Here is an 18,252-nt window from a genome sequence, read left to right on the forward strand (position 1 = left end):
TGTTTTTTTAGTGCTTTACCTTATAATAATATGTTTTTTTTAGTATTAATTTATATCTTATATGCACACCTTGTTGAAAGCCATAAATGTACGCATTGTTATAAGTGATGGATGCTAGATTGATCAGGAGGTGTACAGCTACAAAAATTATTTAAAAATGTAGAACATAGAGTATGTACTTGCTGATATCAGGACTCTAATTTCACATTTTACCTTGGAATTCAGCTGTACTCAGCTCTGAACTACTGTTAACAGTCTTGCTATGATGGATAATAATGTGTAATAGAAGAACCAAAATACTGAACATTTACCTGGCGAAAAACCTACAATAACGTTTCTTTTTGGGGATTTTAGCTAAAAGTTAGAATTTAAAGCAGAATGAATATCCAAATTCAATTTACTTTTACTAATATTACTTCTAGGAACAGATTTTTTTTAATAACTTAAATAAATACCTGAAATGGGTAAACCAACTTGGAGCCTATGCCTACTAAAAGTTTTTCACCCTCAAATTCCAGCTCTGATTCTTTGATTTAAGAAATAAGCTTCTAGTTGTTTTTTTTCCTTACATGTACACCTCTCACTTGCTTACTATATTTTTACACTGATTACCTTGCTTTGGAACAAAGCAAACCTTTTGGGGGGCATTTAGGAGCTAGGAGACATGTTGTATGTTATGGCAGACTGTAATTTCACTTTAAGATGAACAAATTTCACAGATAGCTATCACGAAGCATAGGCCTGTTATGTGACAAATAATTAAATACCTTGTCCTTTCCTGGTATACCAAAAACATTAAAGCATTAATCTGATTGAGAAAGCAAGGCCACAACTTTATTGATTAACTTTAGTAAAATGTAACCACAACTAACTCTGCACATAACAAGTGTCAATCACGGCAGAACTGTGAACCATAAGATCACTGAAGACATAATAAGACATCATTTTGGTTGTTGGCAAGGCATATACCACTAAGCTGTGGCAATTAAATATGAAAACTCCAAAAGTACCAAAAAAAAGAAGAGTGGTTGAGAGCTTTAATAATACAAAATGTAATATTAACACATGACCAAACATACCAGTCATCCTTCTACCACCAAAGAAGCCCCTAATGAGAAAGGTTTTAAGGGTGATTCAATTCTTTTTCAGTGATGGTAAAATAAATTCCTAGGCTGACCACCACTTTGTGCAAACATTTCTCTTTTGCAAGCGGGAAAGCCGCTACTGTTGTTGCTTTACCCACAAAAAGGTAGTACTTAAAAAGGCAGTTGGGTCTCTGAATTGTGAACATAGGGGTACATAATTAATTAGTAACCCTCCACATTGCAGTCCATGGTAATATACTACAGTATAGCTCTCCCTATCTTTTTTAGTCAGCTACCCCTACACTGCTTTAACACATTGACATATGTCTGCTAAGAACAAAACCTTTTATGTGACACATTTCAAAGTTCTTAGTATTGTCCCATCTAATAGTAGTATTGTTCTTAGTATTGTCCCATCTAATACTCCTGACCACAGTTGAAAGTTCAGGCAGGGCATCATAGGTCCTTTAAAGTGTCAAATTTCTGCAAAAAAATTGATAGACCATTTTCCCCCCTCCATCTTCAACTTGAACCCTCTGTGGGTTGAATTCAAGCTTCATTCATATGTTGAAGAATCTAAGGAGCCATAAAATTCAGGGTTCTTGAATATACATACACTGCATTTAACTAGAAAGTCAAGTTAAGTGTCAAGCCCTACCCAACCTCATATGCCCCAAGATTGTTCTGTTATTAATATTTTATTATTATTAACTTGTATTTATATAGCACTAACATTTTACGCAGCGTTCACAAAAACCATTGGATTATCACTATCTATCTATCTGGTTGTCCATCACATTATTGAGCCAACACTGAGCTGTTCAAACCTTCAATATTTGTACAATAGTAAGCTTTGATATTTTGTTTTTTCAGGATGCTGTGTAATGGTCTTGGAAATGCCTAATATTGCAGCACACTAGCCATTTAGGTAGCATTTCAGTAACTAAGGTTTGCTGCAAGTTCCCCAGTAGAAACCAAGTCTTTTTCACTGTGTGCTGTGCATTGATTTACACCACTATAGCTAAACATTGAAGAAAGTATTAATAAAACCATCATGATTTTTTATCTCTGGAAGGACAATGAAGATGTATTGTGACATCCAGATGTAATTTGTTCTGCAGATAGCTGCTTTATTAGCATTTTCTTGGTGTTTTTTGTTTGTTTTCTTTGTGATAAGACGTTTCCCATATGGTAACCAATCTATTTTGGGCCCAACAGAAAATAGTCAGATGTGTTTGTTCTATCACATTACACCCCTGGGTAGAGAGTAATTTATTGTCTCATCTGGTAATTTTACTACATAAAATCAAATGTCTACATACACATATTTATTTGACGATGATGAGTTAGAGAATTTGTATCTCTGCTCCTTTTTAAAAGTGTCTTACTTAGGAAAGTTACTATATAACTGTTTTGGGTCGCTCTTTCTTTATATATATATATATATATATATATATATATATATATATATATGTTAGAGTTTAAAAATGATGTTAAAATCCTTTTTTCAATTTGTATTGAATATTTATTTAAACAAATAATAAAACTGTTTTTAATAGTATTCTATTCGTAAGACATGCTGGGCTTTCAATTAAAAACAAAATTGCACTAGCTTTGTACTTTTTGTCCATCAATGAAACATAATAAATATTTCATATTTCTTGAATTAAAAAAATATATTCTTCTAATTAAAAAAAATAATAATTTATTTCTTCAGTTCTAAACATAGCTTATAAAGAACTTACAAAAATATTATCAAGATGTCGAATTTTAATTAAGCTTCCCTGGGTAAGTATTATGTTCCATAATGAATACTTTCTGTGTGTGCAATACCACTGGTGAGGGTTCACAAGTTAGACTAGCTGTTAATTACACAATCAAAGACTAGGGATAAGTGGACTCCACTGCGAAAACATCAAAGTGGAAACTCAGTTTTGCTCACTGATCTTCTTAGGCAAATTTTGGTTCAAACCAAAATAACCAAACCAAAAAATATATATATTTTTTTATTTAAAGTTTTTTTTTTGTTAGCTGGGCTCATCTGTGCTGGAGAAATTCTTGACCTCTGCCTGTTCCTGACAATCTGCTTGAACTCAGCCTGGACCGACCTTTGTCTGTGACCCTGACTCTTTGCGCCTTTTCCTTTGTACCTTGGTGGACTGATCTCCTGTGTATGACCTGGGCTTGTTTTCTGGATTCCCTGGTAATTTGGTGCTGTTCCATCCAAGTATTAACCAATTAGGCAAAGGTCTGTAACAGAAAACCACTAAAAACCACTATAGCATTAGATAAGCCCAGCTAATGCTATAACAGGCATAGATGACTGGGAGCATAGACGCTATAAAGCCCCAGCAGCCAATGACAGTATGGGATTACACAGGAACCACTCTGCTAATCAGCTGCAACACAGCTCCAATTCCATTCAGTTGTGCAGCTTCAGTGCAGCGGATGCCGAGGGAAAAACCAAGCCACAGGAAAACAGGAATGCTGCAACCCTCAGGGCATTCATCCTAAAACCCCTGTGATATCGCGAGCACAGCTGCCCGAGGGAATAGGCTGCCCGCGCCCTCCTGCGGTGGGGCATCACTCCGTATCGAAGGGCCAAAGAGCGCCTCCTAACATGTTCATATAGGGGTGTAACAGTGAGGGTGGATTTTGTTAGGGGGCAAGGGCAACTTGCAGATTACTTTAGGGAAAAGCCATTCTATCTAGTTGCACTGCCCCACAAATACATACCTCTGCTATCTCTAGGGTGGATGCAGAAAGCTCATAAGTGTGGACCTTGATTAAAATATCTAGTGAACAAACAACAAGAAAAATTTGTCCTCAAGTGATTCCCATGCCTATTAACTTAATGCGGGTCTGCCAAAACTGCTGGCTTCGCAGCTGCTCCAATTCCAACCCAATTTCATGCATTTATGGCCTGCGTTACACAACAATGGCGCACACCCAGCCACCAAGTGAAACATAATGTGTTTGTGTCATTGCACCATTTTGTCAGGGGTCTGTATTCCAGCTTGGCATTTCAATTTCTTTCATACCAGCTGGCAAAAGCAGACCCCCTTCTTCTAGTTCATCGCCAGTGCAGACCCAGATTAACAATTTCCCACCCACCATCACATTAAACATTACAGATTTAAATGAATATGCTTTTCTTTTTTTCTTCATGTAAATCTGTGACGGGCCTAGTCAAGAAAACACGGGCAAGAATGGCAAGACCTCCCTATTGCCATTGCCTATACTTGAATGGATTCACCCATGAGATTTTAACTACCACAAATGCATTCTTGGTATTGAAGCTGTAACCAATTGTGCTATAGCCCTTGTTTACTGCAGGAACATGAGATGGCATATAGATGTGGTTGTTCCAGACAAATATCACATGGACAGATTTGTGCACAAAGGTTGGAAGCCTATAGAAAAATGTACTCCAAATGTTCCTGACTTTGGGAAAAAATATTTGTTGGATATACCCACTCACATAAATGTAAAAAACATTTCAAATGGAATTTCTTTATGATATGTACTCCTAATAACACAAATCTGACAGTGATCTGCCAGAGAATGTTGGCTGAATGTCAGATTTACTATGTTATAAATAGACATCTTAATAATAATAATAGCAACTACTTGGCTTTTTTCATTTAAATTGGTTTTAACCTTACTAACACTTTTACATTTTGAAGTTTGTTTTCATACACTTCTTACATGATTGGACTTTTTTAATACTCCATCATCACTTTAATTATTTCTAAGTAAGTACCATTAAACAAGTTGAAGTCACTTAGATTCTAAAATGTCTGTGAATTAATGAATGTAAAGAGGTTAATCACACCCTGTCAACAAGGATAGTGTGTCCTGCTCCCTGTACAGAGGCACATGGAATAAATTGATTAGGTTTTGAGTATTAAGGTGCTAGTTCATCAAGGGCAGCCAAAGAAGAAAACTCTTGATTATTTAAAGTGCAATGTGAACATTAAAATGAAGTCCTAACTCCAGTAAAAACTTGGGAAAAGCAGTGCAAAGTAGGAACTTATGTCTATATGTTACCTATACCCTCTTCCCCCATATAGTAAGGGTCTGATACTAACAAATCCCAATTCAAAGGGGGATATTGCGGTGACTTTTTTGCATATATCATGCCACATATATAATTAAATTGCAAGCCAAATTGATAAGACATTCATTGTGTGTTAATTTTTTAAATGTATGTTGTGTATATGGTTATTTTCATGTTGATCTATTATAGTTTTTTATGTGTTTAAAAAAACTTTGTAACTGAATTTGAAATAAAATTGGCTAGCATTTTATTATATATGTGACATGATATGTGTGTTTTAAGTCCCCTCAATATCTCCTTTTAGATTGTGCTTTGTTAGTATTATTTGGGATGTAGTACAATGTATTTGGAATGTTACATACGGTATGAACTGGAGCTATTGTGCTTTGATTGGTCTGATACTAGTTTAATGTAGGGGCTTCATAGGTCTGAGTAACGGTAAGAAAGTCTAAGCAACAGAGACTTCGTGGTCCATAGCCAAGTGAAATAATCAGTGTTTTACAGAGTATTGGACTGCCCAAGCAGTGTCTTTCAACCAGAATTAAAATACAATCTTGTGTATTAAACTGTGAAAAAATACTGTACACTAATTTACAAAATGGCAAGGTAGAGGTCAGCTAATTTTTCTATATTTACTATAGGTCAATAGAAAGGAGGAAATCACTGCAAATTAGTGGATCATATTCTTTCAGTCAAATTGTGATTTTCCATTTATCATGAACATGGTCATGCCATGTGCCTTGTCTGTAGAGAAATGAAATATTAATGAATCTTAGCAATTTGCTTTTATAAATTGTGAAATTCTCTACAGATCAAAGGATTGGCACTGTCATAATCGGGAGAATGAGAGGATTGAAAGTTTATGCTTCACTCAATTCATTGATTCATAGTAATTTGCAAATCAATTGGCTTATCTCTACAGGTCAATACAACAATCTAATCCCTGCTCACTCATAGGACTGTGCAAGTCACATGGAGACATCTAATTAGACTGAATGAGAAACCATTTAGTTACCAGGATAAAAACTGGTTCTTCACAATCAGACTGGCCTAAATGTAAAACTTTTAATGAAAGTAGCTGATGAGTATATGGATTACATAGTTAGGTTGAAAAAGTTCAACCAACAGAAAAAAAATAACATAAAAACCTGCACATTTAAAGCTCTACGCTCACAAATGGTCCAGAAGAAGAAAAAAAAATCTTTATAAATCATGGTTCAATTTTACAAAGTGTTTCTGTTTCCCTGCCATTTATATATTTTTACAAGGCAGTCAAAGCCCCTTATGATGTCTGTTCTCAAGGGAAAATAAATTCAGTTCCACATTTTTTTGCTCATAGCTGAGCTCCGCAAGTCCTCTTATCAGATTACTTTTCCTTCTTTGCACTCTATCCATTCCTATGGTTGCTTGTCATTACATGTTAATATTATAAATCTATCTACATCAGAACATAAAGATCCTTTTAAATTATTGGTTCCATCAGCTGTATTTCTGCTAAAATGTATGATGCACATGAAATTTTTTAGCCTCAATGAGCATAGCTACTTTTATCAACCTGATATGCAACTTAATTACCCAACTGAAACATTCATTGGGTCTGCTTGTAAACAAGAAACATCTTGTAAGAACTTTTTTGGTGCCATCTGTAAACATGTGTTACATCATCCTGGCATGAGCAATTAGGATGGCTGAAGATCAGATACCAGGAAAAGGACCAAATGAAGATGATGGTGCCATGAAAGTGTAAGGAAAAGTGAGTTTAGAAAAAATGAGGGAGAAGCAGTGGTTTTGTCCTGAATTATCATCATTGTATGCAATGGATGCAGTATTCCTTTAACCGGGTAAGTGCCAACCCCAAATAATAGCAATATAATAAAATAGTAGGCAGAGGTTTTTTTTTTGGCAACAGTATTGTATTAATAAAATAATCTCAAAATATAATACATTTCCAAACAATACATGAGATTAACCACCTGAGCGTTACACTGAGGTCTAGATTTCTGTACCAAAAGTGATCCACTGTTTTTCATGAAATTTTTTTTTTCCTTCAGAGATCATCCGGCGCTGGACGAAGACGGACGTGGACGATCAGCGGGACCAGGTAAGATGCCGGCCGGCATGTTGTGTTCCACCGGCCGGTATCTTGTGTTCCGCCGGCCGGGCGGAGGAACACAAGATGCCGGGCGGCGGAACACAAGATACCGGCCGGCATCTTACCGGTCCCGCTGGCACCCGACGCTGGAGAGGGAGATCAACGGACGACGATGGACGGAGGACGACGCTGGAATAGGAAAACGACGCTGGAATAGGAAATTGACGCTGGATGTGCACAGCAGGACCAAGGAGGTAAGGATGTGACAAAATTACGGGGTTAACCATCCTAGCCATTTTTTTTTGCCTGTACCAAGGTCGGGCTTAATGGCTAGGTGGTTAAACATCTCTCACAATATTGTAACATTGGTTGCTTTGGCCAGTAGAAATGGCACTAGACAATTTACCAACTACTACTACTACTACTACTACTACTACTACTAGACTACTAACCATAACAGGCAATATGTGGGTTAACGACAAAGTCCCAATAATACAGTATCGGCAAGAGGAAAATCAAGAAATTTCAAAAGTGTGACTGTGTTACCTGACGCGTTTCACACAATGTAGGCTTCCTCGGGTAATCGCGAGTAAGCAGAACACTGTTAGGTAATGATCCAGGTATTAGAGATAAGTATTTAAGGTGGTACCCCTCACTAGAACTGTACTGAGGAGGATTTATCCCAGAATAGTCTGTGCCTGGTTCCCACGTCCCAGTAGTGTAATGCAAAAGAGGGAGAGGTCTGCAGCTGCAGCCACTCCAGGTTCATAAAGAATGATTACTATTATACATTCTATATAGATGGGTCTTACCTACTTCATATAAAACTACAAATACAAACTGGGATAGAGATACACTTTACCTTCAAGCACAAAGTATGTTATGATAGATCAAGTGAGCTCTTTTAACATAATAAAGTAATTATTTGGTTCAATGTCCAGTGCTGGTTAATAAAACCCTGGCTATATAGTTTTAGTAGGCAGTATGCATTTATCACAGCTTTGATCCTCTCACCCTGTAAATAATGAAGTATTTTTGCAGTCTTTTAGCTGGCCTTTAGCAGGAAAGGTTACATCCTCTGCTTTCTGACGCTGCATTATTCAAAATCTTCCTACGTTTATCTAGATTCATCCTCTAAGCCAACTTTGCTGACTGAAAATAATTCCAGGTTGGTGCCAAGTTAGTTCAGCACTAAGTTGCGGATATATCTTATTTTTTCATCCAGTCTTTCATATCACTCAATCACATTCACCTAAATATCCAATGTAGTAATATATTATGCAGAATTATAGCACAGAACGTCTGAACCTCTAATCTACAAACAGTGCTACTTGCAAGAGACATGCATAGGTGATACTCAGGTTTAAAATCGAGAAACTGCAATACCTCACTTTCTATCCATCCCAATGGCAGTGTAGGGTTGCATCTGTCTGATGTGATCCTTTTAAATTTAAATGGGTTTGTGCAGCACAAGTAACCTCAGATGATTTACAGAGGTCAGTGTAATTGTAAAGTTGAACCAATCACTGATGCATAAAACTATTTATTATACATTTATATAGCACCAACATGTTACACAGCACTGTCCAGAATAATATCACTATATGTGATAGTAACAACACTAATTGTAGGGGGACCACCAATTACCTAATCAGTATATTTTTACGATCTGGAGGAAACTCATACAAACACAGGGAGAAGTTATAAACTCCCTGGCTGAGATATGATCCTGGGACCCTAATGCTAGCCACAAAACTGCCATGCTGTGTGTGGTAACAAGCAAGCAGGAGACAGGGGGGGTATTTATTAGCAGTAATAATATATGTTGGGTCAGTTGCCCAGAGTGAAGATCCTTTATTATTTAGACCTAAGTAGCCTTTAGACCAATTCCCACCTGTATAGTTCTCACAGAACCAAGGGCTCACAAGTCTCAGGAGCCTTACAGTGTTTGTAGTGCAATACTTAATTCTACTGCCTCAGGAAATGACACTTTGCATGTTTTTACTACATTATGTGCTTCAACATGAGTTCCTCAAAAAATGGTGTAAACTTTGAAAGGTTATATCCATGCAAATATTGCTTTGACTGTTTTCACAAATAGTTTTTTTTTCCAATTTACTCTGTAGGTAAAAGTAAATATGATTTGCTAAAAGAAAAGGATAAAGCAAAAATGTATACACTTTTGATAAACTACTTTTAAAGTTACATTTAAAAGTTTAAAAGATTTATTTACTACACCCAAGAAAGGGGAAAGGGCTTCAGACTGTCTGTCCTCAGCGTCTCCCTTTCTTTGAATTTTAGTTCAGCTATTATAGGAAAATATACACTTGCAGTTTATGATATTTATTAGGTAACATAACAAATAATGAAACTGTTACTGTTACTTACTGCAAAATAAGTATATACAGTCAGATAAACATATACAAACTTCAGAACACTACTCTGCATGTTTTCCATAAGAAAGAATATTTATTGTTTGTTTAAAAGCCAGTGGAGTGCAAATTTTACTTTGAATAATATAAGAAAGAACATTTTCTACTGTTCCTGAGAACTTTGGCTTTAGTATTAGCATGAGGATTTGTTATTATTTAACTCCAAATGTAAATACTGAGGCATTTAAGTCTGGACAACATTCTAAAGTAAAATTGGAAGAAGTGCAGTGAAAAACCACTATTACTCCTAACTTCATAATTATGCCTTTTACCCAAGCAGAGAGCAAAATATTTTACAAGTATACCTAATATATGGAAAGCATTCATTTATAAAGTCTATGTAAATTACAGTGAAACACTGGGCTTTAACACAACACCCCCCATAGCTTTGTGAGGAAGTATAATCTAAATTTCAAACTATGTTAAGGGTGCCCTACAGATAAAGAAAGTGGAGAATTAAAAGAAGGGTGCTAAGGTACTTTTACAATTTGGAAAACATAGTTCTTCTAAAGGGAAATATTGTAATAATCTAAAATATATGAACATATGAGACCTGGGATAAATAACTTTCTTTTAAATGTGCGCTTTGTTAAACCAATTCTGAGCTTACCTAGTAAAAGAGTAGAGCCCAAAATTTTTGGAAGCCATGTCTATCATACCTACCATAAATCTACGGGATGATATATCGGTGATGTAAATATTGGCACCCTAAAAAGGAAATATGGGTCCAATTTATAGGTTACGGTAATGAAATTCTAAACAGAGTGCAAGACGACTGAACCCACCTGCTCCTGGGGCCCCATAGCAGTTGCATGGGCTGCTCCAATTGTAGTAATATACCCTTAGTACAAATGGTAGGGCTGATCTATTTAGATCTACCTTATTGAGTAGCAACATGCTGCTGACTAATTTCCTTAGAAAACTGTAGTTCTTTTTAGTAAAGGAAGTTTTAGGTTGCAGTAAAATAATGCCACGTATTACATACAATATCACAGCATCATCAAGATATATCAGATAATGTATTAACAACAACAGTTTTGACAGTACTTATGAAACTAGAGTTTTTAATAAAATAGGATGTGTGTTGTATAAACATTACTAGTAGATTTGTGAGGATTCCTGACTTAGTATTGTAGCAGTTTGTCCAGCGTCTCCAGAATAATGCAAAGGTGGGAAGTCAATTTAAAGGTTTCCAACCACATTTTAGGAACTGATCATAGACCAGAATAAAGTGGTACCTTGGTATAACTCCTTAATCCGTTCTGGGTCCTTGGACTTATACCAAACTAATTTTTCCCATAAGAAATAAAAGGAAAATGATTACTCTGTTCCCATGAAAATAAAATACTATTGCTTTTGGCATATTATACATTGATGGGGCTGTATAAATAATTTAAACACTGCTTAATACTAAAATACATAAATACAAAAGCAATTAGATGAAATTAAAGAAAATATAACCTCAGTTTACCTTGCTGAGAAGAGCTGAGTGCCTGCTAGGATGGTGCTGAGAAGGGAAGAGGAGGAGATGTTATTTAATTCACAGAGAGTTATAGAGCCGGTTGTACACTGAATGGTGGCAACTGGCCTACTGACACTCGTGGCCAGTTGTGGCTTTGTCTCGAGAGAGGTAAATAGGAGTAGTGCGCAGTGTTATGACTCATTTTGACCCATACAAGTTCTAGCACAAATAACTTTGAGTTTGACACCCCTGCTATAGGGCCAGTGTTGATAGTCTTTTGTTGTATTCCCATGAAAAGTATATTTGAATAAAAAACCTGAAGGTCAAATGCACCTCCTATATAAGCTTGTTAATATGTTGATGTCATTTTAATAAATATTTAAACTTCTTAAACCTGCAGCTTTCATTAAATGAATACCTCGGTGCAACCTTGAGCGGGGTAAGGAGTAGGACCCCGCTGGGGGGGCCACACCAGCCAAAGCCATAGACCATGTCCTCTATACTAATCCCAGGCAACCATTGTATACCAAGCAAAGGTTGTATACCAAGCAAAATTTTCGTGACCAAGTTGGACTTATTCCAAAGCGCACTTATAACAAGGTACCACTGTATTTCTAATTATCTAAAAGAAAAACAAGAAACTTTATAATATGATAGGTATATGGTATATTAACATATACTGTATATATACCTACTGTTGTGCTGCCTGGACAAAATGCATTACATAGCCATGAAAAAACATCCAGTTAGTTGGTCTTGAAAACAAAATGACCCTTGACCTCTGAGTGTAAATTATGTGTAATAAATGAACAAATGAAATGAGACAATAGTTATAAAATAGTTTTACAGGGGCATACAAGACAAAGAAGTCATCTGGACTGCAGAAAGGTGACAGTAATTTCAGTTCCAACATAAAAGATGAGTGGCAGCCGTCAGAATAAAAATGGTAATTCTTGCCTCGATTTACTGCATCTCAGTTGTGGTACATGTCAACAACACCAGTCTGAAATCATTAATGAGACCTCATGAGTTGTTTTCCTGTGTTCATATAATAAATATAATTAGGAATAACATCTGGACACATATATATATATATATAAAGGCGATACCCTTAAAGTAACAGAAAATGTGCCTTTTCATTAATGTACCAGATTTATGAGTGGATGTAATAGAAATCTGAGGTAAAAGTAAGTAAATCTTTTGGCCCCAGAAACTGGTATTGCCTTCTTTGACAGAAAACCATTTTTGTAGATGTTTTGTCATCCTGTTCACCTCTCTGACCTGAGTTGTTCACACTTCAATATGACAATCCTATATGCAAAATTACACAGTTGCATAGTGTTTGTTGGTTTTATTTTCACAAACTTCTTGTTTCATAAACCCCCATTTATTGTGGGAGTATATGAAATTTGTTAATATTTATTTTTGCTTTTATGCCATTCCTTGGTAGATTTGGTAGTGAGCTTCAGGTCATTATCACTTATACATTTCCTGCTCAACTTTGGGACACATGGCCTCTTATCTACCATTTAGGTTAATGTAGAATCCAGGGTTGACCTAATGGCTGCTAGCTGCCAAGGCCATAAAACAGAAAAATAACCACAAACTATACCATTCCCACCACAGTATTTTACATTACTTCAATATCTTCAAGACCAAACCAGATTACTGTTACTAATGTCAGAAAATGTCCACAACACATTGTTTAAAAGGCTTGGTCTTTGCCTATAGTTCAATAACATACTATCTGGCTCTAATATTAATCTTTGGATAACAAAGACTTCTTTCTGGCACAGCTGCCATGTAGGTTTAAAGGTTACAATCTGATTCTGACTGTAGATACATGTACTTTGACTCCAAACAGTCAGCCACATTGTATTGCTCAGACAGTCCTGGAAAAAATGGCAAATATCGATTTTCAAACATATGTATATTTTATATTATGTATTTTCATATAGGTTAAACTCTATGCATTGTGTCATTTTTCAATCTTACTGTTTAAATGAAAATCATCCTGCGAAAAGCACTGCAGATGTAGAACTGCAGAAGAATGAATGCTGCAGTTTGAACAAATGAAATATTTTAATTGTCAGATTTTTTACATATTGTATGTCAGCTAATATGTAGGTTCTTTTTTTCAAAAATGTAATTGTTATCAACCTAAATTTTGCATGCTGAAACTAATTTTGGCCATGGCATAGAGATATCAATAACATTTGGTCACAAAAGAGTTAAATCAGTCTTTCTTTATAAAAATATTTTTCACATTTCTTTAGATTTCTTGCCATCCACAGTGCTTTTTAGATGCTTATATCTTATAGAATATATTTTATTTGTAAGGCATGTGTGATTTTATTGAGAATACTGCTCTTTGAGAGATTTAGTATAATGCACCATATTCTATTTTTGTTACTTACAAACACACAATTTGAAATTGCCTCCGGTAAACAAGGCTAACAAGACCAGTAGAGAAACAGTCAATCATGTTCCATAATGAAAAAGTCAAAGACTTACAGTTAACAGTAGTAATTTCCCACAACACTCTGGGTGATACATTTTAAAACCTTGGCTACTTCTGACAAGCAGGGAAGGCAGAACAACATAAATTAAATGTCATGACAATGTTTATAATGAGAATACAGAAATGAGCAAACAATTTTCTCTTAATCTCATTTAAACTTTGCAATTACCAGTCTGATAGAATATATGCACGTGTAACTTTCTGTGTTATGAGCCATGCTAGACTAATCTTGCTGTCGGCTCTCTGCCCACACTCAGGGACCACAGCCAATATTAACTCAGCCTTCCAGGTGAACATAGCAGTACCATACTTTGTGTATAACAATAAAATGACTAAAAGAGTAAAACCAATATTCCAAATGTGCTGAAATATATCAGCTAATATTGCACTTTTCTTTTCAACCTGTTCTGTATTGATGTATATGAGCAAGTCACATGGATTACGAAAATATTCCTGTTATTCATAGGAACAATGGTATTAAGTTTTTGTTAAAACAAGGGACATTTATATATGAAGAGAAGTCTCTAGTCTTCTGAATATGAATGCACTTCAAGCAGCATATAAACAATGTATCTATAATAATAAAGGATTCATATATAGCTAAACCCAATTCCTAAACCTCATAGAAGCTTGGTACATGTCATTTCAAACATGAACATGGTAGTGTCATTTCAAAGTTCATTTTCAGTATTTGTAAACCTAGTGATCACACCTTGAAACCTAGTGATTTTGAGTGAAACTATTCATTATTTATTAGATATTTTCAGTGATGGACCTGATAGGTAATTTTAAGGGTCCCATATATCATTTTGAATTAATTCTTTAAGCTTTGCAGAAAGTGACACCTGCAGCAGAAACCTTAACCCCTACCCCTAAAAGATGAACACAGGATGGGATTGAAGACTGTAAATAGACCACTGCAGTTAGAAACAGCTTGAACTAGAATCCAAGATGGTGAACAGGTATTTTTATGACAAAAATTGTTAGACACGTGCTATATCCATCCAAATAAAGTTTTCCCTTCTGATAACTGTTTAAACTGTTGATTTGATAGCTGTCCACCTAATTATTTTTCCTTCTCTTATACTGCTTTTTTGTACATAAAGTATTGCAGGACCCAAATAAGGACAGCGCCGGAGAAATCGGTTGCTCTGCAAAAGGAAAGTTGAGTGTGAGTTTTTGGTTTAGTTCTGCTTTAAGCAATAAAGGCTTTAGATAGAGTCCTCTGTGATGGTAGAACAACTATTAGTGAACTTTATAACGTTTCTAAAAATTACCCACTGACTACAGCAAGTGTAAATGCTTTAATGTTATTTCCCCTATTAGCCAGGACACATGACTGCTAAGCATAGCTTTGATTGGTTTATGCCAATAACCTTCAATCAGAAGACAGTATTCATCAGTTACATTCTCAGAGGAAACACCTATGATCTGAAATCCCGAAGAAAAAAGGTTATTAAAGATTAAAGGTTAAAGCTTCCATCTTAGTAACTGCTGCCAGTGGAATTAGAGCTCCAGTATTTATGTGGAGGGTAGTGGTGCAAAGATAAAAGCATCATTTATATAAACATGGAGATATTTTGTCAGCACTTGGTCCATCCATTTAAGAACCAATACGTTTCCTATCCCTGGCATCTATAAAACAATGTTTTTCAAGTGTGCTAAAGCATGAATTAAACATTGTACATTTTCTTCTTGTTAAAATACAATAGTGTTCACACATACCACTCTGCACAGACAGAGCATCTTGTTAAATGAGATTAAAATGTGATTCTATTGGTTCCATTCACATTAAAAAAATATGTTTGTGTTTGTAAAATACAGTGTATTATTCATTCAGTGAGATGGTGCTTAGAATTATAGCACTTTCCGAATGTTATGTACCATCTTCATTGAAATAGAGAATAATTACTCTTTTCTTGTATTATAGAGACACTTTCATTTAGTGAAGTCATTGTATAACTAATAAACAAATAATTTAAAGGCGTTATGAGTGGGGGCAGTTTTCAAAGCTAACATGCTGTATATTCTCAAATATCAATCGTTGACCCTTGTATGTCATAATAATGGAATACTGATGTGATGCAATATTTAGTTAGAAACTTATTTTATTTTTGTTAAAAACAAAAAAGTCAGTTGGGATAATCTGGATTTTGCATGATGCGTGAATTTATAAAAGTTCAACTCTTTGACTGTTGGATTTTTTATGTTGTTATGTGACTATCTCAATTTTCCCCCCAAAATATGTTGTAAAAAACCCTTTGAAAAAACAATAAAAATGTTTGAAATACAAATATCAATTTTTATGTCTGCAGTCACATAAGGCCAACATTTAACCACCCATATGACTTTATTATGACCATTTCTAGTATCTTATATCATACTGATGTTTGGCTCCAGCATCTATGTCTGTGATTGTTTTCATCATGTCAGGTCACGGCATTCTCAGTAATAGATGGTGGCATGCAACTGGGTTTTTTTTTTTGTAATGTTGCAGATATTTCACTGCTTGTTCAAAGTTCTTCTTCGTCAGGAACACAGGAGCTGACTATTTACATAACTCAGTCATTTTAATCAAATCACCAAGAAATTGGTCAAGCCAGAGGATTATTATCAAAATACAGGATTGGAAAGTGAGATAGGTTTATATTAAAGCAGCAAATATTCTTCAACATTACAGAAGTCCAGCTGAATATGACTACTAGTAGTTGCTTCTAGATTACCACATCTGTTTAAATATTTTAATATCTAATATATTTGACAGAACAATTAAAGGAATGGTATAAAATGAAATGACTGCAGTCATAGATAATGATAAAGTAATAGGAGAGTTATAGGCAGCGTTTGGGAATTCTTTCTCTGCAGAAAGACTCATTGTGAGAATTGGACGCATTGCATAGCCATGGAACTGGCGCTATTTCCAGAAATAACAAATTAGATGAGCTATATCTGTACATAAAAAATAACAGACCATATGTAAGGGTTATATAAAAAAAAACAGATCTTTTATATAAGTATATTTTTTTCCAGAAAAGTAATGACTCACAAGGGAGCATGTTTTAACATTTTATCCATTTTGTGAATAGAAAATTTTACTTTTCTGAATTATTTATTCAGGCATACCATATGTGCTCCATATTCGGTGTTTGAGGTTCTTTTTATAACCTAAAAAACAAAGATTCCAAATACAGTATTTAGGTGTTATTGAACAAGATAGAGCTTCCAACAGAGAAAATTACTCTGACGTGTGTATAATTATTGATGCATTTAATGTCACAACAATTCAGTATAGATTTCTGATGTGAAAAAAAAACATAACTTTTCACTGCCACTTTTCACATGCTTTACTTACCTAAGAATAACTAAACGAACATTTGTCAGGAGCTGTCCAGTGCTGAAAAAGTTTTACATTTTCTTTTCAATAGAGAGACAGGAGCACTGTGTGCTTTTTATTTCAGTATCTTCCGTCTCCTGGGAGTTTTCCTTGGACTGCCTCTGACCTGAGAAATAGATCTACCTCCGCAAGTGCAATGTGTTTTTCTGGCTTGTTGAAATAATTATGTAAAATCTGACTAGCATTAAATATACCTATAAAGAAGTTTTTTAGGTAAAAATACATATTTTATGTGATGGGGGACCATAGTGGCTTGGTGATATTTTTGTGCTAACTCTGCTGTCACATTTACTTTTTTTCTGGAATACAGATAAGCAATAATTCAAAATAAAAGGGGTATTTCTAACACTGCGGCATTCCTGTATGGCTTTGCCCACATTTCTAATGCTTACGATGTCATTAAAATGATTTAATTATTATCCAAGATATCAAAGGGAAAAGTTATGCTGTAGCTTTGCTGGAGCAAAAGTTGCAGTCTGATTAAACAGAAAGTGGGGGGCATGGAGGCATAATAGAGGTGATAGGAAACACATGGGTCTGGGTGGAAAGACAGACATACAATATGCTCTGGGAAACAGCTGGAAGTACTGCATTTTGAAAAATTAACCAAGCCATGCATTCACCATAAACATCTCTACAGATAACATCAGAGATTGTGTTAAATAATATTTCATTAAGCAGCTAAAATATATGTGTATTGCTTTATTGTTTCTCAAGGCAAGTTATCCTTTCACTGTTGGTAAGTGCATGGGCATGTGTAGACAACTTTTTTTATTCAATTATTTGTTACCCTATAAACTTTGTAAAGTTCTGTAGTCTGCATATATTTTTTAGATTTAACTATTCCTTATGGTATACTTTTTAAAATAAATGTTCTAGAACTAAATTCTTTACTGGAGTCCAAACCCACAGGTTTTCATCACTGTATAATATAACAATCATAACAGTTTGACAGAAAACAGACATTTCTTGTGGGTTAATGAACAATATATTTTCCGTTTCGAGGATTAAACCATTAATCATCACTGTGACCTTGATCAAAAACAATTTAAGTTTTTTTTTTATTTGTATGGTTTGATTGATAATATTGGATTGAAACTCAGATGGCAACATGACTTTATATAAGTCCTGTACAGACACACATCAGATTTCTGTCACTGGAAACAACCTTTTGTGAAAAATGTATTAGAAACTATTAAATTACTT

Source organism: Pyxicephalus adspersus, chromosome 4, assembly GCF_032062135.1.
Source record: "Pyxicephalus adspersus chromosome 4, UCB_Pads_2.0, whole genome shotgun sequence".
Lineage (NCBI taxonomy): Eukaryota > Metazoa > Chordata > Amphibia > Anura > Pyxicephalidae > Pyxicephalus > Pyxicephalus adspersus.